The 24914-nt window shown below is 44.8% G+C and overlaps 1 protein-coding gene across 2 annotated transcripts in view; it reads left to right on the top strand.

Annotated features, from left to right (window-relative positions):
- Positions 1-24914, top strand: part of HUNK (hormonally up-regulated Neu-associated kinase) — a 137128-nt gene that overhangs the window by 24056 nt on the left and 88158 nt on the right. The gene's annotated exons all lie outside the window — the stretch shown is intronic.

The raw sequence follows: 24914 nt of genomic DNA, 5'->3' as shown, positions 1-24914 counted from the left end.
TCATGAGGAGGGCATACTGATCACGAAAATAATGAACATCTGTGGATCTTGTACCATCTGCTGGGCCATGTCTTGGATGCTTTGCTGCATAAGACAACTTACTGTTCATAGTAGCCTTTTGTGGTAGGTACTTGTTGTCCTGATTTTGCAGATTAAGATGACCAGAATCTTGGTTTGCCCAGGACTCTCTCAAGCTTAATGTAGGAAGTCTTGGATTTGAGGAAGCCCCTCAGATAATGCCAAAACCATATTCACCCAGGAAAACATTTCGTCAGAGTGTTTGGAGTCCAAACTGCAGGTTTCCAAATAACAGTGTTAATAAGCAGCCAATCAGGTCATGAATCAGTGATGAAGTAAAGCCCAAAGCCCTGGGCATTACTGGGATGCTTTTGTGAGTAATAATAACATCCATGTGTGCTCGCAGGGACTGAGGGGTGCTTTTCTCACATATGTAGTACAGGTCTACCATCTTTATGGAGTCACATGAGATGAGGAGCTTGAGCTATTAATAATATGTGTGTTAGGCTGGAGGCAGTGGCTCACGCCTGTATTCCCAGCACTTTGGGAGGCCGAGGCGGGCAGATCACTTGAGGTCGGGAGTTTGAGACCAGCCTGACCAACATGGTGAAACCCTGTCTCTACTAAAAATACAAAATTAGCCGGACGTGGTGGCGCATGCCTGTAATCCCAGCCACTTGGGAGGCTGAGGCAGGAGAATAACTTGAACCTAGGAGGCAGAGGTTGTGGTGAGCTGAGATTGTGCCATTGTACTCCAGCCTGGGCAACAGGAGTGAAACTCCATCTCAAAACAAAAACAAAAACAAACAAAAAAACGCAAAAAAAAAAAATGGGTGTTGTATGTACACACACAAATGTGTATGTGTATATATATATATAAATACATGCATATACACAGAAGTATATGTGTATAATATATAACATTAAATATTATATATTATACACATAAATTATATAATACTATGCTAAATAGTAAATTATATAATACTATGCTAAATATAAACACACACATATACCTTTTTGTTAGCAGACTTCCTCAATGAAGGAAACAGTGGGGACTGGTAGCTCTCTCAGTAGCTCTGGTTAGCATCAGTCTAACTCTAGTACTTCTCTTTTGCACTGGCGGTTGAAAAATCTACTGGAGGGGAGAGAGGTTTTTGAATCACATCGTGAAGCTGGAAGCGCATTCTTATGTCGCACAGTGAACAGTCCCTTCCAGTCTCCTCGTTAAACCATCCTCCTACGAGAATGAACACAGATTACTTTTTAAAAACAAAACAAAATACCCAACGCTTTTGCCTTATTATGCGGACGATTTGGAGCCAGACCAGCTCTCCCAAGCCATTGCTTAGTCCTCAGTTGGGCTGAGAAAGGACATGAGAAGCAAATGGAATGAGGAAGTGCCCTAGGTGAAAAGGAATCTTAGGGAAAGTTAGCTGTGGAGTCTGAGATCAGAATATTTTAACATTTTATCTGAGCCCTACTGTAGTGAAACCAAATGGATAAAGATAAGTGTTATCACTTATATAATCTGGTTTTTAGTTGGAATTGCTGCTGCTCTGATGTAGCTTTCTCAGTGCATTCTTGATTCCAGGTTAAAAATTTAATTAGAGAAACTAGTCGATGACTCAGTTCTCAGTTGAACATTTACATTTAATAATACTAATAAAGAAAACTTGTTTTGAAAACACGTCTCTAGGTTTGTATAGTGTCATTCCCATAGGGTGACATTTTATTCTATTAAAAGCTAACATTTGTGAGAAGTAGTTGCAATTTCAAGGCCTATTTGACATAATAAAACTTGAATTTCTCTCTGGAGGGAAGGTGCTGGATGGCTGTTGTACTCCCACCTAATTTATTACTCTGAGATGCTTTTTCCAAGATCAGGAATGAGCTTTTTATCATAAAGGCCATTAAAGCAGCTGAGAAAGTACCTGAGAACGTGTGGGGTAGCAGATAGTTTCTTTCAAGTGTTCAGACTTAGAATTATCTCCTCCAGATTTCAAAGGGACATATTACTCAACAGTGCATTCATTTTTAAAAAGTCTAATATAAATCAGTGTTTTTTCTATGATCAACTATACATACTTTTTAAATAATATATTTTTAAGTATTTTTGACCAAGCATTAAGAATTTTAAAATTCTTTAAATCAGTTAAGTCACAGGTATATTCCAGAATATTTGAGATTTTTAACAGATCAAAAGAAATCTTGGGCTCATATTTGATAGTTGCCATCTAAATCATGGCCACTTATACATGCTTTTTTATTGTCAACTTTGCCACTTGTTACTATACTAATCACATTGCATTATCCACTCTCTCTGTTTTAGATACCTTTTTTTTTTTTTTTTTTTTTTTGAGACAGTCTCACTGTGTTGCTCAGGCTGGAGTGCAATGGCACAGTCTCGGCTCGCTGCAACCTCCGTCTCCCGGGTTCAAGTGATTCTCCTGCGTCAGCCTTCCAAGTAGCTGGTATTACAGGCACCCACCACTGTGCCCAGCTAATTTTTGTTATCTTTAGTAGAGACGGGATTTCACCATGTTGGTCAGGCTGGTCTCGAACTCCTGACCTCAGGTGATCTACCTGCCTTGGCCTCCCAAAGTAATGCTGGGATTACAGGCATGAGCCCCCGCGCCTGGCTGGTAAATATTCTTTTAAAGTTTGATTTCTGGTGATGCATAGCATTCCATTATTTGGAGTTGCTGTACTTTTTAAATCCAGTTCCCAATTGTTGGACATTGAGGTTGTTTCAAAATTTTCCCTGGATACATGATACTGCTATTGCTATCCTTGTATGTTCATCTCTGAGTCATTCCTTAAGATAAATACTTGGAAGGCTTTTGACATATTGCCACATTGCACTTCAGAAAGATTATACCAAGTGACATAACAGATATGAAAGTGACTTTTTAACTGAGCATTTTGATAATTAGTAAGGCTAATCATAATTTGTGTATTTGATTGAAAATGTGTTTCTTCTTTTATGAACTGTTACTAATAATTTTCCTCTATCTTTCTCCTGTTTATCTTATTGGTTTATGGAAACTCTTTTCATATTACAGATATTAGCTTTTTAATCTTTTGTTTAAAAAGAAACTTTCGACAAATTAAATTTGACAATTTAATTGAGGAAAGAATGATTTGAGAACTGAGCAGCCCCCGGCCCTGGCTCCCAACCAGACAAAATGGAAGTGAGGTGTACAGAAACAGGCTGGATGTGGTGGCTCATGCCTGTAATCCCAGCACTTTGGGAGGCCGAGGTGGGTGGATCACTTGAGGTCAGGAGTTTGAGACCAGCCTGGCCAATGTGGTGAAACCCTGTCTCTACTAAAAATACAAAAATTAGCTGGGCGTGGTGGCCCACCTCTGCAATCCCAGCTACTCGGGTGGCTGAGGCACGAGAATAGCTTGAACCCAGGAGGTGGAGGTTGCAGTGAGCGGAGATTGCGCCACTGCACACCAGCCTGGGTGACAGAGTGAGACTGTGTCTCAAACAAACAAACAAACAAAAAGAAAAGAAAAGAAAGAAACAGCTGGATTGTTTATAGCTTGGCATTTGCCTTATTTGAACATGTGAACACACCTGTGATTGGCCCAGACTCTGTGACTGGTACGAGAGTAGGTTCCATTTAATAATACTATTAAATGTATTATTACACATCTGTTTACACATCCTGTTAGAATTCTGTTTACACATACAAGTTAGGTTACAGTTCACTATGTACAGAGAAACCATTAGGCTGAACTTGAAATATGTAAGGAAGCATCTTTAGCTAAACTCTATTTAACACTTTGTTATGTTGCAAATATTTTCTCCCAGGTGATCGTTTGCCTTTTGATTCATCTTATGGTGCTTTTATTTTAGGAAGGGGGCAGAGGCACATAGAAATTTTGCGTTTTGTCTAACCAATCCAGTAGTCTTTTATCTTTAGTTTTCTCTTATTGCTTTTATGCATAAGTAAACTAGAGGGCTTGTTGTTGGTTTTGTTTTATAAACGATCAGTGGGTCCAGTGTTTCACAGTTGTCTGCAGAAAAATCTTTGCATTGGGTAGGGATATTTGACTATATATTCTAATCCGTTACATAATGGTTTAACCTGTCGGTGTTACGTACTAAAGCACAGGCTGTGGGGGCTGACAGCTTGGGACTCCCATCTGCTTTCTGCTACTTGGTGTCCGTGTGATCTTGGGCACAGTGTTCAAAAACTCTAAACTTCAGCTTCTGTATCTGCAAAATGGTGACAACCATACTTCATGGTATTCAATGAGAATTTGGTTTAAAAAAAAAAAAAATATATATATATATATATATATATATATATATAGAGAGAGAGAGAGAGTGTGTGTGTGTGTGTGTGTGTGTGTGTGTGTGTAAAGCACATAGCCTGAAAATACAGTCATTATTGTGTTAGTCAAGAAACAGTGGCCAGACGCGGTGGCTCACGCCTGTAATCCCAGCACTTTGGGAGGCCGAGGTGGGCGGATCACCTGAGATCAGGAGTTCAAGACCAGCCTGGCCAACATGGTGAGACCTCTGCCTCTGTAAGAAAATAACCACAAAATTAGCCATGCCTGGTAGCGCACGCCTTTAGTCCCAGCTACTTGGGAGGCTGAGGCAGGAAAATCGCTTGAACCCAGGAGGCGGAGGTTGCAGTGAGCCGAGATTGCGCCACTGCACTTTAACCTGGGCAACAGAGCCAGACTCTCTCTGAAAAAATAAAAAAAAAAGGAAAGAAATAAAAAAAAAAAGAAATGGTAGTTGGTTATTCTCTTCATTTAGACTTTCATAGTTATATTTACGCCTTAAAAGTATGTATTATTTAGGGTCTTTTAGATAGTAAGAAACAGATACCCACTCAGTTTATCATAGATAATGGCATTTTATTTTAAGGATAAAGGGAGATGAGGAAAAAGATGATGGGGGCGCCTCTTCCGTCAACACCTCCCTGAGGACCAGAATGCCTCTCCGGAGGTCTGCATTCCTGGGATTCCACTTCCCTCTTGCCCACCTCTGCCGCGGACCTCCCTTTCTTGGCAGCTTCTGTGGTTCCTAGGGAGCATCCTGCCTCAAGGCTTCTCACTATTCCTGGCTTCTCTGCCTCCTCCTGTGTTTCACTTTTTGCTCTTCCTGGATGTAGGGGAGGGAAAAATGTCTTCCCTCTACCCATCTACTTATTTGGTTGGGCTACGAATTAAATCGACATAAGACAGAGTAGCAGGAGGAAAACCATATTTAAGGACATCGTATGCATGGGAGTCCCACAGAATATGAGACTCCAAGAAAGGCCAGGCCATGGAACCTTCTACAGCAACCTGAGCTACAGAAAAGAATAGGGGCTTGGGGCTTTGGGGCTGGTGGCGATACTTGGAGATGAGGGGAAGGAATGTACGGTGGTGAATAAAGGTTGTCTTGTTATGCGGATAAAAGTCTTCCAGGTAATAAAAAGTTACCTGGAGCAACTCTCTTCCCGATAACATGAATTTTCTTTATAGACATTATTATTATTATCATTTGCAAAAGGACAGCTTTTCGGAGCTACTTCTATGTTTGCAGTTTCTCAGGATAACCAGCTCAAACTATGCCAAAGAACTCTAATTGGAGTGTCATGTTCTGGTCTTTTATAGTCATGTTTCGGGGTGGTTGGTGTGTCCTGAGCCCCAACATGGGTATTACTGGGTTGTCTTGTATTTCTGGGATTGATGACATCATGGTAGAAGTGTGATACTGGAATCCTTACTGGCCTCACCTCCTTGTCACCTTTTTGCCACTGAGCGTCCTTTAACAGCAGAGAATCCTTTTCACAGTGGAAGAAAGAATGCTATTTATAGATGATCCTGCATGAGTTACCAGATTAGTATGGTTTGAGAAAGTTTGTGGGCCAATTTAATTCTCCATGTTTTTGATCGGGTAGGCAACTCTTGCCTCAACACTCAGGAAAACATGTTACTGCCTTTAAGGGTTATACTTTCTCCAATGTTTGTAGTTTTAGGGATAGCTTGCTGCATTTTTTTCACTGACCCTTTGCTAGAAGTTCTGTCATTTCCAATGTGATCTAAGGCCTCTTTAGCTTCCGGGACTGGGCTGAGAATTTTGTCTTGGATTCTTATTGCCAAAATTTCTGGGTTTCCAATTCCTGTGGTTTCTCCCTTCTTCCCCAAGGCTGCGTTATTCTCGTACCTTTTCAGCTGCTTTTGGCTGCCAGTTGTCCTCTGGTGTGAGAATAGAGTATTGATTGCTTCCTGTTGCCTGTGGGACAGGAATGCTTCTTGAATTAGAGCTAATTTTGGAGTTTAAAGTATTAAATGTCAAATCTGAAAGAAAGCACGTCTAAGACCTCTTTGTTGTGGAAGGGGAGGTCATCCCAGGGCCTAGGGGAAGGGAAAGGAAGAAAGAAAAGAGAAAGGAGAAAATAGCTGATGACTTCTCCCTTTTCCAGATCATTCCCTCTACACTCATGGAACGCTCTTTCCATTTTCGTAAAATCCATTTTTAGACTCAGAATTCTGCATCTCAAGCCATTTGCCAGGTGTACTGTGATGTCAGAATACTCACTGCTGGGGAAATTTCCCAGTTGTAACTAGCTTAAAAAGTAAAACAAACATTACCTTTACTTGGAGATGATCGTTTGTTTTTTCATTCAAACACTTAATGGTGGGCCCTTTTTATGCAGAGCTGCTGATAACCTGTATGGGCTTTTGTACACATTGGAAAAGCTGTGCCTTGCCAGACCAATTAGAAAAAGACATCCCCTCTGGGTGAACCAATTAAAAAAAAGCACATCCTCAAGTGGGCCAATTAGAAAAGGCGTCCCCTCTGGGCAGCCCAGTTGGACAAAGCCTTCCTGTTTGAATAGATGCAGCTGCAAGGTGCATGGTTTAGCAAGCAGACAGCATTTCGGGAGGAAAATATACCCTTTGCTCTAGGGCACAGAGTTGGCAAGCCAAGTGGGGTCTGGATTTCTCCCCCAAAATGGCCCCCTCCATTGGGTGCTTTTGTCTGAGGCACCAAGTGGCACTGTGAACAGGCTCAAGAATCAAATCTGCCCTCAGTGGAGCCTGCCTTCTGGAGTTGGAGCTAAGCTGTGAATCACAAACACGGAACTCATGTTATTACAGTGGAAAGGCCATGGTTCTTCCAACAATGACTGATTAAGTATCCCAGGATTTTAGCGAATCTCAGGTAAAAATCTGCAGAATCAGTCCTGGTCTCTTTCTTTGGCAAAGCCTGCTTTGTTGCTTGTTCTGTAAGAGAAAGAGAAGCAAGGTGAAGAATTTGGATGATAAATAAATTCAGTGTGTTTATGTCACTCAAGGCCCAGGAGACACAAGACATGCTCTGGCATATGTAACAATTAGGGTCTTGGGGGAATGCCCTTCATGAGACCTGTGAACTTTGTGTCTCCTGAGTCATCATTCAACCTGCTTCAGGGGCCCAGGGCTCTCAGACTTCCTGTGTGTTAAGAGCTGAAGCAGCTGTTGAACTAGGGTCTCAGAGATTCCAGTCTGCAAATTCGAAGAGAAAAATTCCCCCCAGAGTGTTGATTACTTATCAGCCCAGTTCCTTTCTTGGATGGGGAAATGGTGTGACAATTTAATAACGGGCCTGTGACAATTACGTGCAAGTGGAGAGAATGAAAAACCAGCCTCGAAACAGAGATTTTTCTTTTCTGGGAATGGTACGTGGTGGTACACGTGTGTGTAATCGGAGAGGCCCATCCATCTCTGTGTGACAGAGGAAAATTTCAGCATTAGGAGAGTAACTTCTGATTTATCACAAACAGCTGGGTGGGCCGTGCGTCACTGGTGCCCAGGCTTAAGCAACCTTTGAAATAGAGTTGCTCAGTGTGGCTTCTGCATCTGAAAGGGCCACTGAGCTGCTGTGTGTTTCGCAGTGGTTCCTGAGCTCTTGTCATCCTGATCACCCCTGGTAGAGGGTCAGTGTGAAGGAGGGCATTACCTTGAACCTGACAAGTCTTGTATCTGTCCAGGTGTTTGCTATGGGCTGAATTATGACCCCCAACCCCAAATTCATATGTTGAAGTCCTAACCCCCAGTATCTCAGAAGGTGACTGCATTTGGAGATAGGATCATAAAGAGGTAATTAAGGTGAAATGAGGTTATCTGGATAGGCCTTAATTCAATATAGCTGGTGTCCCTAGAAGAAGAGGAAATTTGGACACAGACGTGCGCACACACAGAGAGAGACTGCGCAAAGGCACAGTGAGAAGGTGGCCATCTACACGCCAAGGAGAAGGGCCTCAGGAGGAAGCAACCCTGCTGACACTTTGATCTCAGACTTTGGGCCTCCAGAACTGTGAGAAAATACAGTTCTGTTGCTGGAGCTGCCCAGTCTATAATCCTTTGTTACGGCAGCACTGGCCAACTAATAACACTCTTCATATACCTCCATTTGCTGAGTGTCCCAGAAGCTAAGGTCAGCTTCAGGAATCATGCTGGGAAACTTTGCCTGATTCATGAGACCACTTTCCAATGGGATCCTCCTCTTCAGTAACTTTTTCCTCTGGGAAGGAACCTGGGGTTTCTCTCTCTCACTTCTTGCCTCACTAAACTCTGTTCTGTAACAAATCACATTCTGTCCAGATACCACGATACCTGGAAACAATCTCCTCCTTGAGTTAGGAAATCAATAATACTCATTGGATTCCTGACTCGTATGGTGTTGTGTGCTGTCTCATTCCATGTTGGGTCAAGAAAAAAACAAACAAACAAAAACAAGAAAACGTTGTTCCTGGTTTCTTGGTTTGCCTGGCATATTTCTACAAAACACCATCAAAAGAAGAAGGTGTTCGAGGTTGCTATTAGAATTTCTTCATGGACACATACAGATGTATGAAATTATTAGGATGGTCCATAAAGCTCTTTATATTGTTTGTAGGATATTGACACATGACTTGTGATTACTTTGCATATGATTTATGTGAACCCAAAAGATTATTCTCTGTGGATCTTAAAATGTTCACCCTTTAGGAACACTCTTAAAGTGATCAACTAAAAAATGTTGTTGCTAGTAGCATGATGTCATGTGGATTAGTTGCCTGTGGCTGCCATAACAAAGTACTATAAACTGTGTGGCTTAGGGCCAGGCGCGGTGGCTCACAACTATAACCCTAGCACTTTGGGAGGCCAAGGCAGGCGATTGCTTGAGCTCAGGGGTTTGAGACAAGCCCGGGCAACCTGGGGAGACCCTGTGTCTACAAAATACAAAAACTACCCAGAAGTGGTGGTGAAGGCCTGTAGTCCCAGCTACTTTTGGGAGGCTGAAGTGGGAGGATCGCTTGAGCCTAGGAGGTGGAGGCTGCAGTGAGCTGAGATCGCACCACTCACTCCAGCTGGGGTGACAGAGCAAGACCCTGTCTCAAAGAAACCAAAACAAAAAAAAATAGCAACAACAACAAAAAGCTGTGTGGCTTCAACAATGAAAATTTATTGTCTCATTCTGGAGGTCAGAAATCTAAGATCGAGGTGAGTTGGTTCCCTCCGAGGGCTGCAAGGAAAGGCTCTTTCCAGGCCTGTCTTCCAGCCTCTGATAGCCCCAGGCATTCCTGGCTTGAAGGGCATCCTCCCTGCGTCTTCACATCATCTTCCCTCTGTGCATGTCTGCCTCTTGTTCAAATTTTCCATTTAATAAAGACACAGTCATGTTGGATTAGGGCCCACCGTAATGACCTCATCTTAACTGGGTCATCTGCAAAGACTCTATTTCCAAATAAGGTCACATTCACGGATGCTGGGAGTTAGGACTCCAGCATCTTTTGGGGGGACAGAATTGACCCATGACACCATGTTATTGTTTTTCTTATCCCATCTCATTAGCCACAAAAAGGTATTTGGAGTCTGGAAGCAAAGAGCAAGAGACAGGCAAAGGCCAAGAGGACAGGGAAGGAGGTGGGGTGGTCAGGGCTAAAAGGTAGACTGCCCCGGGCATTGATGTTCCTTGGGCTTTGGGTGGAGGGTGCTGCCTGGACCTTCTAGGTAGCTTCATTGCCTCTGTTCCACCGTGTTCTACCTTTCCGAGATGCTCACCTCCTCCCCTGCCCCAGGATGCTCATCATTGTTAAGTGCACTTGGGCTTATGGTTCATTGACAGTTCTCTTGGAGAGAGAGAGAGAGGGAGGCTACGTGGAGTAGGGATGCATTGCAGAGATGCGACAGTTATGCTGACATTCTGGTAAGGAAGACCTTAGACTCTGGAAACAGACTTGAGGTACAAGACCCCCAGCTGGTCTGGCTTCCAGGAGAAGGCCGAGAGGTGAGTCACACAGGGCAGTATTTCTCAGTCTTATTTTTTAATCTGTATGCTCTGTAGTGAAACCCCACCTGGCAAAACCATTTTATGTTTTGTGGTTACCATTAGGACAAGCTTTATACTTTGTGGGTATTTATCTATTTTTTGAGACGTAGTTTCGCTCTTGTTGCCTAGGCTGAAGTGCAATGGCATGATCTCGGCTCACTGCAACCTCCACCTCCCAGATTCAAGTGATTCTCTTGCCTCAGCCTCCCAAGTAGCTGGGACTATAGGCGCCCGCCACGACACCTGGCTAATTTTTTGTATTTTTAGTAGAGACGGTTTTACCATGTTGGCCAGGCTGGTCTCAAACTCCTGGCATCAAGTGATCTGCCCGCCTCAGCCTCCCAAACTGCTGGGATTACAAGCGTGAGCCACCACGCCCGGCCGTGGGTTTTTTATTAGGGCAAAAATAGGTGGACTGAATGTGCCTTTTGCAGCTCACTTTTCTTCTCGACCCTGGAGGACTCTCCCGTCTTTTGGTCACCCCTATGGAGAGGCCCTGCATTGAGCTTTGTTGTGGGGTGGGGTGGAACAGGGCAGGAGTGGGGTCCAAGCTTCTGGAAATGTAAGGAGAGAGGATGATTAATGTCAGGCCAGCTCTGCTTGGAATGAGTTTGAGAAGTTTGAGAGAAAGAGCAGTGTCTATTGATGCTAGAAGGAAGACTGATATGAAAGCAAAGCTTTTAATATCCACAAAGCATCCGATCAATATGCCTAAATAGTTTGTTAGGCTCCTCTTAAGGAATACCATCTATGAGCTTATTCTCTTTTATGGTTTAACGTTACAAACACTTGTAATGTATGTTATCGTGGAAACTGAATGACGATAAGCTGCTCTTAAGTTCCCACCCTGTTCCCTTGTTCTCGGTAGGTTTATGAGTATAAAAGGGGAAAAGCTCATTCTGCACTTGGTGCCGTGGAGGAAATGATTTAAAAAGTCGAGGCTGGCAACGACTTCCTGCTGCACTAATTTTACTTAGATCTTCCCTTTTTACATTCTGTATTAGTTTCCTGGGCTGCCATAACAAAGTACCATAAACTGGGTGGCGTCAAACAACAGAAATTTATTGTCTCACGGTTCTGGAGGCCAGAAGTATGAAATCAAGGCATTGGCAGAGACATGCTCTTCCCTGAATGCTGTAGGGGAGGAGAATCTTCTTTTTTTCCTAGCTCTGGTGGTTGCCTGCAGTCTTTGGCCTGCTTTGGCTTGTAGATGCATCACTCCAGTCTCTGCCTGCAAATTCGCATGACCTTTGCTCTGTGTGTGTGTCTGTGTTTCCTCTTCTTGTAAAGACACCAAGCTCCATGGGATTAGGGACCCATCCTACTCCACTATGATCTTATCTTGACTAATTACATCTGCAATGACCCCATCTTCAAATAAGGTCACATTCCGAGGTACTGGTGGTTAGGACTTCAACGTATCCTTATGGGAAACACAATTTAACGTATAATGTGTTCTAAACCAAACTCCTTGCCTTTGCCACTGACCACTCTGCCTCTTCTTCATTCCCTGCTACTCCTGCTCAGCACCATCTTGGTTCCTCCATCTTCTTAGTCCCTTTTGGGTTATTCAGTTCCTATAAGTTACACCTCTGGCTGCTGTGTGTTTTTTTTTTTAGACGGAGTTTCACTCTTGTCGCCCAGGCTGGAGTGCAGTGGCGCGATCTTGGCTCACTACAACCTCTGCCTCCCAGGTTCAAGCAATTCTCCTGCCTCAGCCTCCCACATAGCTGGGATTACAGGTGCCTATTACCACGCCTAGCTAATTTCTTTTTAAGTGGAAATGGAGTTTCACCATGTTGGCCAGGCTGGTCTTGAACTCCTGACCTCAAGTGATCCACCCTCCTTGGCCTCCCAAAATGCTGGGATTACAGGCATGAGCCACTGCTCCCAGCCTCTGGCTGCTTTTTGATTTTTATCTCCTACTGAGTCCCTTTGACACAGTCTAGTTTAATCCTCGTTCATTCTCCCCATCCCCTATTCCTTGCAGCATAATCCATCCTAATTGTCTAGAAATGAACTCTAATGAGTCCACAGACTCTCCAGGCCCACCCTCCTAGCTCCTTCCAGCCCCACTGAAATGCCACGTTAGTTCTTCGTGGAGCCTGCCCTCCTCTGCCCAGCTGGAGGTAGCTTCTCCCCGCTCTTTGTTCTGTCTCCATGTCACCTCTCTTACTCCATGCAACATCTTGAGCACAAGCAAGCGTGTGTTAGCTGCCTCCCAGGTTGCAGGATTATTTAGGCTAGAACCGGGTCTTAGTTACTGAAACACACACACACACACACACACACACACACACACAAACTCTACTGTGCTCGTCATGATTTTTCACAAATAGTGGGTACTTTGACAGAGTCGGTAGAATGCAGGTCTCCATGTGGAAGCTCTGGCTACAATTCTGAGGTTTTGTCATGGTCCAAAGGTCTCCTTTTTGAGTCTGGCGCTCTTAACAACAGCACTCTACTACAGAGCCCTGTGTGCGCAGTGATACCTGAGTTAATCAGTACTCTGGAAGTAAGCCTTTATCCAGAGTCAGCCTTGGGTTTATCGTGATTATTGTTTAACTTTCTGATGGACTGGACACGGAGTGGTTGGGAAGAATTTCCCAGGGTGGTTTCAGTATGGATCAGATGCCTGTAGCCCTTGAGTACTACATTCGTTTCCTGGGGCTGCCATGACAATGTGTCCACAGACCTTAGAACAACGGAAACCGTCTCACAGTAAGCTGGAAGGAGCCGGAAGTCCAAAATCAAGGTGCACCGTCTGAGGGCTTTGGGGAAGGGTCTCTTCCAGGCCCCTCTCCCAGCTTCTGGCACTTCCATGGCTCCTGGCAGCGCGACTCCAGCCTTCCCATGGCATTCTCTGTCTCTGTGTCCAAATTTCCCCTTTTTATAAGGACGCCAGTCATATTGGATTAGGGTACACACAAATAATGTCGTCTTAATTAATTACATCTGCGATGACCTGATTTCCAAACAAGGTCACCTTCTGAGCTGCTAGGGGTTAGGATTTCAGCATGAAATTTGTTGGGGGACACATAACACATAACAGGTTCTCAGCTTGAGTTCTTCTGTAGAGTCTGGGGTGTGTCTGCTGGGTGACTTGGTTGGTCGCTGAAGTTTGCAGAGGGGAGAGATGCACCCTCAGAGGTGAGTAGAAGGGTGTGACCATCTCCGCCTGTACTGTCCGCCTCTAGGCCCTGGGAAAACAACTCCCGGTTTGTACACCTGGCGTTTAATGCATTGCCAGGAGTTCTCTGATGTGGAGGCATCAGGCTGGTGGCACGAGTGATGAACTTGGGCTGAGCAGGCAGCCTGTGTCACCTCTGCTTGACAGGCCGCAGAGATTGGCAGGCCGCCTCAGAGGGAGCTTTGAAGTCTCAAAGTTAAGGACCCACGGTCGGTCACATCTGTATTTAGCTAATATTTAAACTTGTGGCTCACCTGTTCTGTTTCTCACCTATACTGTTTCTCCCTCTGCAAACTAAGCTATGATGCTCAGGTGTAGTAAGGCTACTTCTGTATGCTAAGAGAGCATAGGTTGTCTTGCTAGGATGTAGAGATACGGGAATTATGCTTTTAAAGTAACAAATTTGGAGAGTAAGATGTTTTTGTTTTTCTTTGGTCACATTGCATTGAACTACTACCTGATTTAGGTGTTCACAATGATCAAATAACCCATTGGGTTATTTCAGTCCCAGCTCAGGCCTCAACCAGGTCATACCACCCCTCTAGATGGCAAGGGGCTACTTAGCTGTCGGTTGAGAGTCACGTCCATGCCTGACCATGTCCCAGCTGGACAGCCTGTGGGCAAGTTTCTATTTTTTTTTTTTTTTTGAGATAGAGTTTTGCTTTTGTTGCCCAGGCTGGAGTGCAATGGCACGATCTTGGCTCACCGCAACCTCCGCCTCCCAGGTTCAAGCGATTCTCCTGCCTCAGCCTCCTGAGTAGCTAGGATTCCAGGCATGCGCCACCACGCCTGGCTAATTTTGTATGTTTAGTAGAGATGGGGTTTCTCCATGTTGGTCAGGCTGGTCTCGAACTCCCAACCTCAGGTGATCCACCTGCCTCGGCCTCCCAAAGTGCTGGGATTACAGGTGTGAGCCACTGTGCCCAGCCGTGGGCAAGTTTATTAATGTGTGTGAACCAAAAGTTTCCCCTCTGTAAAAAGGGGAAATAATGGCATCTTCTTCCTTGTAGGGCTTGTGGGAGTTACATGAAACATGTACAGTGTTTTGCAGGGTCTTGCTTGTCAAGTGCTTATTCAATGAAACTAGTCCCAGTTGGAGGTTTATATGGCTTGATGACTGTAGTCTACACCTATGCCTTTTTGTTTTCACACCATGCAATTTACAGAGAAACGGCGATTGTCCAAATAGCTCATCAATTGCATGCTTATCGACAGCTAAACTAGTTAATTTAGACCACTAAATGGATCTCCCAGCCACTTGGAATATTTACTAAGCTTAAGTTAATCAGACAGTTGCCTACTTATTGATTTTCTAGACCATGGAGATCCACCCTGTGTGCTGCTTAATTATAAGCTCTCACACTATTAATCTTTTCTTTACGTAATGATAAAATGTGTTTAATATAATGAGATTAACACTACTGATCCACTTTTGAAAATATGATCATGATCAAAGTGTCTAATTTTACTTTTTTTTTCTTGGTGCAGGAGAGAGGTGGAATTTGCGACCAATAAATCTTGATTCGATGAAAGCCACATTAAACTCTTTCTAACATGATTTTAACATTACAAAGCTCCATTAATGTTGATGAAAGCAATGGATAACTGATGCTTGACCCAAATTCAGAGTATGGGCCCAGTGGGATAGGAAATCATACACTGAGAATAATAACTCCAATCACAGCTACCCCTGCACCACGAATCAAAAAAGATATCTCAGAATTTGAAATGTATTTTCATGATTATGTTCTTGCAAGTGGAAAACATCCCTTTGAAGTCGATGATATTCTGCTCTCTAGAAATAATTTTTTTATTGAACTTGACTGTATAAATATTCATGTTGCTGTGTGTGTATATTTCATATTGTTTCATTAGTTACTTTTTAGTCATTGGAATAGTAAAAAATGTTCGCTAGGTACTAAGAATACTGTGGAGTTGAAAATAATTTTCATTCTTGGCCACACAGATTAATTTACTCATGCCAAAAAAAAAATTACCTTTACAGCTAGGCTGTTGACTAAATGATGAATAAGAAGTCTATATTTTAAAATAATTTTGAAAGTTAGTGTCCTGGATAGAATAGAAATGTTTGTGTCTCAGTCTTGGAATTGTCTGTGTGACTCTAGGCAAGTCCCCAAACCTCTATTAAATAAAATTTACCCCTCCGTTAACGGAAACAAAAGTAAAACCCCCAATTGTTCCTTCAGTGATCACAGTTTCAGAAGGACTGTGCTATTTCTGCATGTTCACAAGATGAGACCCAGAAGATTTTGGAGAAAGTAAGAGGAATGTTTTAAGTTAGTTTTTCTAAAACATCCTCAGGTTGTATCTAATGGGATCAACAGTATTGGTTGAAAGTCATTGATTTCTTCTTTTTGTCTTCTGATAGCTGATTTAGATGATGTTACTCTTAAGTCGTGATGCTGTTTAAAGAAAACTAAACAAAATCAACTAAAGAAATAGCCCGCTCGCGGGTAGCTGTGAATTTCTCATCCAGTAGTTACAGTTACTGCAAGAGTTTAAGTACCTCTTTATGGAGGTATTTTGAGTTCCCCTGTTCTCGGTTCTCCATCTAGTATACAAATCATGGCTATTCACCACAAAAGATTGGCCTTTTATGTTCAAATATTGAAATCCCGGGAGATTTCAACATGTATCTTGCTTCAGGAAATCTTTTTGGGTCTACTCTTCGGGCCCCTTCTGTCTCTGTTTACATGTTGCTAAACTTTAAATGGTTGAACAAATGGTAAAGAGTAGAAACTACATTTATCTGATGTTTCCTAAACTTTATGCCTCACTGAAAGCAGCTGTGAAAATGAAAATCCAAGGTGACTAATGCAAATAAAAAGATGGTGACCTCTTTTTGCAAAGATAAGCAAGACGTAGAGATGTCTCCAAAGATGCCAACGATAGGCTTATTTGCAGAAAAGTTAATAGCTTAAAATAGTATTGAGAAAGTCATAAGCTGGGAAAACATGCGACAGAGAGAAAAGGAACTCAAAGTATCAAGTTTGCTTGGAGATGTCTTGGGATTGTTGGCATTTCGTCGAGTCATGTTGCTTCCTCTCCGGAGTTTCCGTGGGTCTTCCCTGTTTTAGATCTATTTCTTTTTTCCTTAGCACTAGAATTTGTGATAAATTTTACTGGTGTTATGGCCTGAATTGTGTCCCACCCCCACATTCACATGTTGAAGCCTTAACTCCTAGTGCCATAGAATGTGATTCGATTTGGAGATAGTCTTTAAAGAGATAGTTGAGCGGGATGTGGTGGCTCATGCCTCTAATCCTAGCACTTTGGGAGGCCAAGGTGGGCAGATCACCTGAGGTCAGGAGTTTGAGGCCAGCCTGGCCTCAAACCCTGTCTCTACTAAAAATAGTAGCCAGCACGGTGGTGCACACCTGTAATCCCAGCTACCCGGGAGGCTGAGATGGGAGAATTGCTTGAACCCGGGAGGCAGAGGTTGCAGTGAGCCAAGATTGCACCACTGCACTCCAGCCTGGGCAACAGAGTGAGACTGTGTCTCAAAAAAAAAAAAAAAAAAAAAAAAAAAAAAAAAAAAGAGGTAGTTGAGTTAAAGTGAGGTCCTGTGGGTGGGCCTTGATCCAATCTGATTGATGTCTTTATAAGAAGAGGAAATTTGGACACAGACACATAGGGAAGACCACATGAAGACACAAGGAGACGATAAATGGGGTAATAGGAAATAGATTATTAGTTTATTTCACCTGTTACTTTTTAAAGCCATCTACAAGCCTAGGAGAGAGGCCCCAGAAGTAAACAGTCCTGCTCACACCTTGACCTCAGACTCGTATCCTTTCAAAATTGTGAGACAGTAAGCCACACAGTCTGTGATACTTTGTTGTGACAACCCTAGCAAACAAACACATTGGGAGATACTAATTAAAATGATTGAAAGAGCAAAATGTACTGAAAAAAGAAAAAGGAGTCAAGGCCGGCATCTTATGATCTCCATGTCGTTCTTCCCACCCTGCGCACACGGGTGTGCAAACCTGCGCCCACCTCCCACTGAGCTCCCTGTTATCTGCTTGTGGATTCCTGGCCCTTCCTGAGAGCCATTATCTGCTGTCAGTGGAAGCAGAGCATTCATTATTCCTAGCCAGTGCAGGGAGGCCAGGAGGATTTATTGAGTCATTGCAGGAACACAAATTCTGCTTTGTACAGACTGACACCGTAAACGCACATGAATAAATCAGGGCAGAGTGGAAAAAAGCCCTACTTTTCCCTTTCTCATGAACACAGGCACGGGGGCTGGCCCCGATGTTTAGTGTGTGATTTAGGCGGGGAGGAAGGAAGCCTCGTGTTCTCACAGCATAGAGAAGCCATCTGCAGAGGTTTATTGAGGACCTCCTGTGAATGGGTCACCAGCGGTCCTGGGGCTGGGAGGAGCTGTGATAAGGATTCCTGTGTTCAGTTTAGTGTACAACTGTTATTTATTTATTTTTTTTTGGAGCTGCTGTGTCTCTCCCTCCCCTGGGTTTTTGCACCCCTGCCCCTGCCATGCACTGGCTTGCTTTGATATTTCCCCTTAGCATCATCTGCATCTATTAGCTATATCTTAATTCCACTGTGTTGTTATTATTGTTGGCTCAGTTTTAGCTACAATTAATGGATGGTCACTACGTGCAGGCACTTTCCATGTTTACCTTGGCCACCATTATTACCCCTGGCTTACTGATGAATAATCGAGGCCTACTGAGGTTAAGTTTCTTGCCATAGGATTTCTCAGTGCTGGGACTCTGACCTCAGCTGGGTTCCAAAAGGCATGATTTAATTCTCATCACAAATGTGGGTGACTGGTAATCTCATATGCACTTTGCAGATGAGAAAACAGAGCATTTCTTCCTTCCTTCCTTCATTCATTCTACAGATTTTGTGGTTGCTGTTGTTTGTTTAATTGTTTTTTTTTGTTGTTTTTTTTTTTTTTTTTTTTTGAGACGGAGTCTCGCTCTCTCACCCAGGCTGGAGTGCAGTGGCGCGATCTCGGCTCACTGCAAGCTCCGCCTCCCAGGTTCACGCCATTCTCCTGCCTCAGCCTCTCCGAGTAGCTGGGACTACAGACACCCGCCACCACGCCCGGCTAATTTTTTGTAATTTTAGTAGAGACGGGGTTTCACCTTGGTCTCGATCTCCTGACCTCGTGATCCACCCGCCTCGGCCTCCCAAAGTGCTGGGATTATAAGCGTGAGCCACCGCGCCGGCCTGTTTAATTGTTTTTGAGAGAGAATCTTGCTCTGTCGCCCAGGCTGGAATGCAGTGGCACGATCTCGGCTCACTGCAACCTCTGCCTCCCGGGCTCAGGCTCCTGCATCAGCGTCCCAAGTAGCTGGGACCACAGATGTGTGCCATCACACATGGCTAATGTTTGTATTTTTTGTAGAGATGGAGCTTCACCATGTTGCCCAGGCTGGTCTCAAACTCCTGGGCTCAAGCGATCTGCCTACCTCAGCCTCCTAAAGTGCTGGGATTACAGGTGTAAGCCACTGCACCCGGCCCAGACTTTGTGTTTTGAATGCTAGGTCTCAGGCAGGCAGTCAGCTGGTCCCTGGGCTCAGAGGGTGTATGGTTTGCCCAAAGCCAGGCAGCCAGAACTTCCCTGTCTCATACAGTTGCCTTTCACCACATGTAGCTGTTGAACACTTGAAATGTGCCTGGTCTGGCCCAGTGTGGTGGCTCACACCTGTAATCCCAGCACTTTGGGAGGCCAAGGTGGGTGGATCACCTGAGGTCAGGAGTTTGAGACCAGCCTGGCCAACATGGTGAAACTCTGGCTCTACTAAAAATAGAAAAATTAGCCAGGCATGGTGGCGGGCACCTGTTATCCCAGCTACTTGGGAGGCTGAGGCAGGAGAATTTCTTGAACCCAGGAGGCTGAGGTTGAAGTGAGCTGAGATCTCGTCATTGCACTCCAGCCTGGGCAACAAGAGCAAAACTGCATCTCAAAAAAAAAAAAAGAAACGTGCCTTGTCCTAACTGAGATGTGCTCAAATTGTAAAACACACACCAGATCCCAAAACATCATAGTATGAAAAAAAAGAATGCAAAATATCTCCTTAAGAATTTCAAAATATTGGTCACATGCTGAGATGATAATATTTTAGATAAATGGGGTTATAGGAAATAGGGTGTTAGTTAATTTCACCTGTATCCTTTTACGTACTGTGGCTACTAGGAAATGTAACATTACTTATGTGGCTTACAGATCTTGGTTGGATGGCACTGGACATGTGGCTGAGGCGAGGATGTCTCCTGTGGATTCTCTTGTGCCATTCCGAGGTTGCTCAGAGGTACCGGTTGTTCCCTCTGAACCAAGAGTGATAGTGCCCAGGTGGGGACCATTGATGGGTTGGACATGTGAGAAGCAGGGAGGCAGCACGGGGCACACTTGGAAGATATAAAAAGTAGAGAGGAGACACAACCACGTGAATATATTTCACACCTCTGACCTGTGCACTTAAAAGTGGTGAGGACGGGCCGGGAGTGCTGGCTCACACCTGTAATCCCAGCACTCTGGGAGGCTGAGGCAGGTGGATCACTTGAGGTCAGGAGTTTGAGACCGGCCTGGCCAACATGGAGAAACCTTGTCTGTATTAAAAATACAAAAATTAGTCAGGCATGGTGGCGGCCACCTGTCATCCCAGCTACTAGGGAGGCTGCAGTGGGGGGATCACTTGGACCCGGGAGATGGAGATTGCAGTGAGCTGAGATCCTGCCATTGCACTCCAGCCTGGGTGACAGAGCAAGTCTCCATCTCAAAAGAAAAAAAAAATGGTGAGGACAGTAACTTTTATTTAGGTGTTTTTACCACAATAAAAAAATTTTTTTTTAAATGAACAAAAACTTAAAGAGTATGTGTCTCACTATGACTATTGTGTAAAAGCATTTAAAGAATGAAAATTTTATTTGACCATAGGCAACTGGGCTAAACAAAAATTGATAGAATGTAAGCTAGTCAAAATAAACTTTGTTCCAAGAAAAAAAAAAAAGTGGAGAGGGAGGTGTGGGTGGGAGTGGGGGGCGTGCTGGCAGCAGATCATGAAGGACTTTCAATATCTCATTGAGAAATCTGGACTTTATTTAGACGATGACTGTACTGTCCTTAGAAAGAAGACTCTGGGGCCTCAGTGCGAGAAAGGGCTGAAAGCCGGGAGGGTGCAGGAGAGCTACCGGCCTGTCAGGAGGCTGGCCAGAGCAGGGGGGGTGGCCAGGAGGGAACCTTTCGGAGGAGACTTGGCAGTCCATCGTGGGGAGGGGCAAGGGGAAAGGGGATGAACCGGTCGGGCAACAGGTGGGGAGAAGGCAGGCCTCAGCAAGGAGGAACGGTTGTGAATATGTGACTTTTGAAAGGCAGGGAGGGAGAGTGGGGTGCAGGCTGCCCACCACGTCAGGGTGTCCAGCTGGGATTCTCAGCAAGTTCCCCGTCATGGCTGGCGAGGGGTGGTCCTGCATAACCAGCCCATTGTTTTTTTGGATCCTGTGGATCTGTTTGCTTTTAGATTATGTCATTTGAGGCTTCCTCTCTGTTGTTGTGGAGTTACACTCTGGATGATTAAAAATGGGGCAGAGTTGGAAGAGACTGGGAACAGACAGGGCTACTGGGGAATGGGAGTTTCTGAGGATTTAAGACCATTGGGTGTTCAGGATTTTTTTTGCCAATATATTTATCAATTGTATTTCAGGGGTCAAACATCTTGGGGCATACCAAGATGAATCACACATGGTCTCAAAAAACTTGTAAACTGGGCCCTTTTGACTCTTTTCCAAACCATCGAGACAGGATGCTAGCATTACCTGTTTTAACAATACTCATCTCCCCTTAAGATTCCTGAGTTTTGTGCACTGCAAGTGGGCAGCACTCCGGAGGGACTGAGGGTTAATTTTATCCTTGTGGATAATAAATGCATCTTGGACAAAGGAAGAACACATATTTTAACTAAGTAGCAGCCTTCTGATAAGAATTCCAGCAATTGCACAAGCCCCACAGTTGTCTGTACAGCCCAGCCATTCTACCTTTGCTATCTCATAATTCTCCGTTTTGCATTCCTCTCTTGCAGGAACCAGTTTCTAGTTTCTCACCAGCAGGATACGTTTCCAGGGTGATCTGCTTACTGAATTGGGGCTGGAGCCCGGGCGCAGAGGATCCCCGGGAAAGTGGCTTCAGAACGCCCCTGGGTGGGCGTGGGAGGGTTTCCCAGCCCTGCGTTGGGAGCTGACATTGTTTTTTCCTTAGAGACTTGCTTTTTGCCTTTGCCCAGCACCTGGTTCTGTTAGCATCGCCAAGATCAGTCCTAATGAGCTTTTTTGTTTAAACTGGGGAAGGAAACTTTTTCCCTCATTTACAAAAAGGCGAATTTTAGCTCAGCAGCAGGAGGGTGGCCAGCGGGGAGCCAGGGGTCAGAGGCAGTTGAGCGCTGCTACATAAATAGCAGCAATTAATGGGCCCCTGTAAAAGACAGGGATGTGTGTGTTTGCTGTCTAGCATGGTTTCTCTGTGAATCGGAGCAACACTGAAATTAATTATAAAGCCAGCAAAGGATATTTTCTGCTGTTAAATAAGTATCATCCACACAGGAGCACGTTCCACTCGGATGCATTTACACACATCGTTTCTTTGGAAGACGATGTGAAACCAATTTATTTTCAAAACTCCCCACTGGGTCATACTAATCACCACAGTTTTCAGCCCTTTTCTGCGGAATTCAGGCTTGGGCCGGAGCCGGGAACCCTCAGGCTCTCGTCATTTCCTTCATTGCTCTGGGGGCTTTCCCTTTGCCCACCCTGCCCAAATCATTTCCTCCAGTGCTGTCAACCAGGTTTGAATTTTTATGATGAGATTTACAAAGCGAGCCATTCTGTTATTACTAATAACCATCATAAAGTTTTCATAAAGGTTCTGCTTTGGTTTGCTGGGGCTAGTACAGTAAATAACACAGACCTGGGGGGCCTTCAACAACAGACATTGATTTTCTCTGAGTTCTGCAGGCTGGAAGCCTGAGATCAAGGGGTCAGTAGGTTTGGTTTCTCCTGAGGCCTCCTCTCCTTGGCTGTCTGAAGGCTGCCTTCCCACTGTGTCTTCACACAGACATCCTCTGTGCTGTCATCCCTGGTGTCTCTCTCTCTCTCCGTATCAAGACACCAGTCCTGTTGGATTAGGGCATCACCCTCATGTCCTCATTTAACCTTATTTCCCTTTTTAAAGGCCCTGTTTCCAAATACAGCCATCTTTCTGTATCTGCAGGGGTTGGTTTCAGGATATCCTTTTTTTTTTTTTGAGACCGAGTCTCACTCAATCACTCAGGTTGGAGTACAGTGGCACGATCTCGGCTCACCACAACTTCTGCCTCTGGGGTTCAAGTGATTCTCGTGCCTCAGCCTCCCGAGTAGCTGGGATTACAGGCATGTGCCACCATGTCTGACTAATTTTTGTATTTTTAGTAGAAATGGGGTTTTGCCATGTTGGCCAGGCTGGTCTCAAACCCCCAACCTCAGGTGATCCGCCCGCCTTGGCCTCCCAAAGTGCTGGGCAGGATCTCCTTCTGATACCAGAATCCAAGGATGCTCAAGTTCCTGATAACAAATAGTGTCGTATTTGCATATATCCTATGCCTATCCTCCTGTATATTTTAAATCATCCCCACCTTACTTAGAATACCTCATGCAGTGCCTACACATCACTTCATTCACATGGATTCAACTTAGCACTTGGCATGAGGCAAATTCAAGTTTTGCCTGTTGGAACTTTGTGAATTATTTTCCCCAACATTTCTGATCTGAGGTTGGAACCCATGGAGGGTCAACTGTACAATCACACTGGGGCTGGAATTTTGGGGGCGGACACAACTTAGCCCATAACAGGTTCTGAAATAGTTAATAGCTTCTTCTTCTTCCAACTGCACGTGGATTCATTCATTCAAGAAATACTCATTGAGCGCCGCCTGTGTGCGGGGGCTGTTCTGGATGTGGTAAGCATGTCAGTGAGGGACCATCTCTTCCCTTCTGGGGCTTCTAAGCATCAGGCAGATTCCATGCTCACTCAGTTCTGTGGGACTTCAGAGGTGATAAGTGCTACGGAACAAATAGCCTCGGGGCACAGGGGTTGTGAGCTCCAGATGATGTGGTTATAAGTGGGTGAGTCAGGGAAGCTTCTCTAAGAGCTGACATTTCGGTAGGATCTTAGAGATTAAGGGAGTGCTATGTGGCCAAGGTCCCCAGGAGAGAACAAACACCCCTGTTTCTGCTGCTGAGGAACAACGAGGAGGCGGGTCAAGCCGCGGGAGCCGTGGGCTGCCTGATGGGAGTGGCGCAGGCATCCTCATGACGTGGATTCTTTCCTTTGGGAGCCATGTGGAGCCTAGGTGTGCTTCCATGGTCCTCACTTTTGGGGAGCCTTCCTGTCCCTTTAGATTAGCTGATCTGGAGAAGGTGACTGCTCAGACAAGTTTGGAAGAGAGATGGGGTGCCCACCAAGGGAACCACCCAGAATTAGACGTTGGCATGTCAGGAATTTTAGGGGGACACGTGGGGGCTGGTGGTGAAGAATGAGGGTCCTCCTGTCATGGATCGCCTGCTGTAATGCTGCACCTGTGAGGTCTCCCCAGCACCCCTTCTCCCCATGTCCTGTCCCCAATTCTTAGTCACACTTTTAGGAAGTGAGAAACCATTTTCTGCAGCAGGAAAGGCTGGATGGCAAGCAGGGATGATAGTCCACTGCCTTGGGCTCAGCGCGGATCCTAAATTTCTGTTTCTGTTGGGACTTTCCCAGAGCTGCTCGGTCTCCTCATACCTACTTTCTAGCATTGGCATTTGGCGTCAGTTGTACGGCTGCTGTCCACCCCAAATTGGAATCTGGAAGGCACACCTGGGATTGGGGCTGGCCATGGCCATGCATCTGTCCTTCCCCCCCGCCCCCCCATCCCTCTCTCCCCATCTTCTTTCCAGGTCCATGCTGGCCTTGTTGTTATCCAGGGCATGCTGATGGAGCTCCTTCCAGGTTCCTGACGCTGTGCTGGACACTGGACACACCAGGTTCAGTCATTTTTGAAATGACCGAGGGTTTGGTGCCTGGAAGGGGGTTCTGGAAGTGTTCTAGGAAAAGAATGGGCCTGGCCTTGAAAAAGGGTGAGAAGGAGCCAAAAGGGCTGATCCCAGCAGGGGTCTGGAGATGGGAGAATTTCTTATGGTGACGAAGGAAAACCTATTGTAGCCTAGTGAGTTACGGGGGAAAATAGGGTTAGGAGATTGTGAGTGCCTCGGTCGGGGGAGAGAGGGGTAGAGTTGTGATTAGGCTGGTTGGGGAAGCCTCTCTGAGAAGGGGTCATTTCTCTTTTTTTGTTTGAGATAGGTCCTCACTCTGTCTCCCAGGCTGAAGTGCAG

This window comes from Symphalangus syndactylus, chromosome 5, assembly GCF_028878055.3.
Source record: "Symphalangus syndactylus isolate Jambi chromosome 5, NHGRI_mSymSyn1-v2.1_pri, whole genome shotgun sequence".
NCBI lineage: Eukaryota > Metazoa > Chordata > Mammalia > Primates > Hylobatidae > Symphalangus > Symphalangus syndactylus.
Note: the sequence above shows the minus strand (reverse complement) of the source record. Positions and strands in the feature narration are given on the sequence as shown.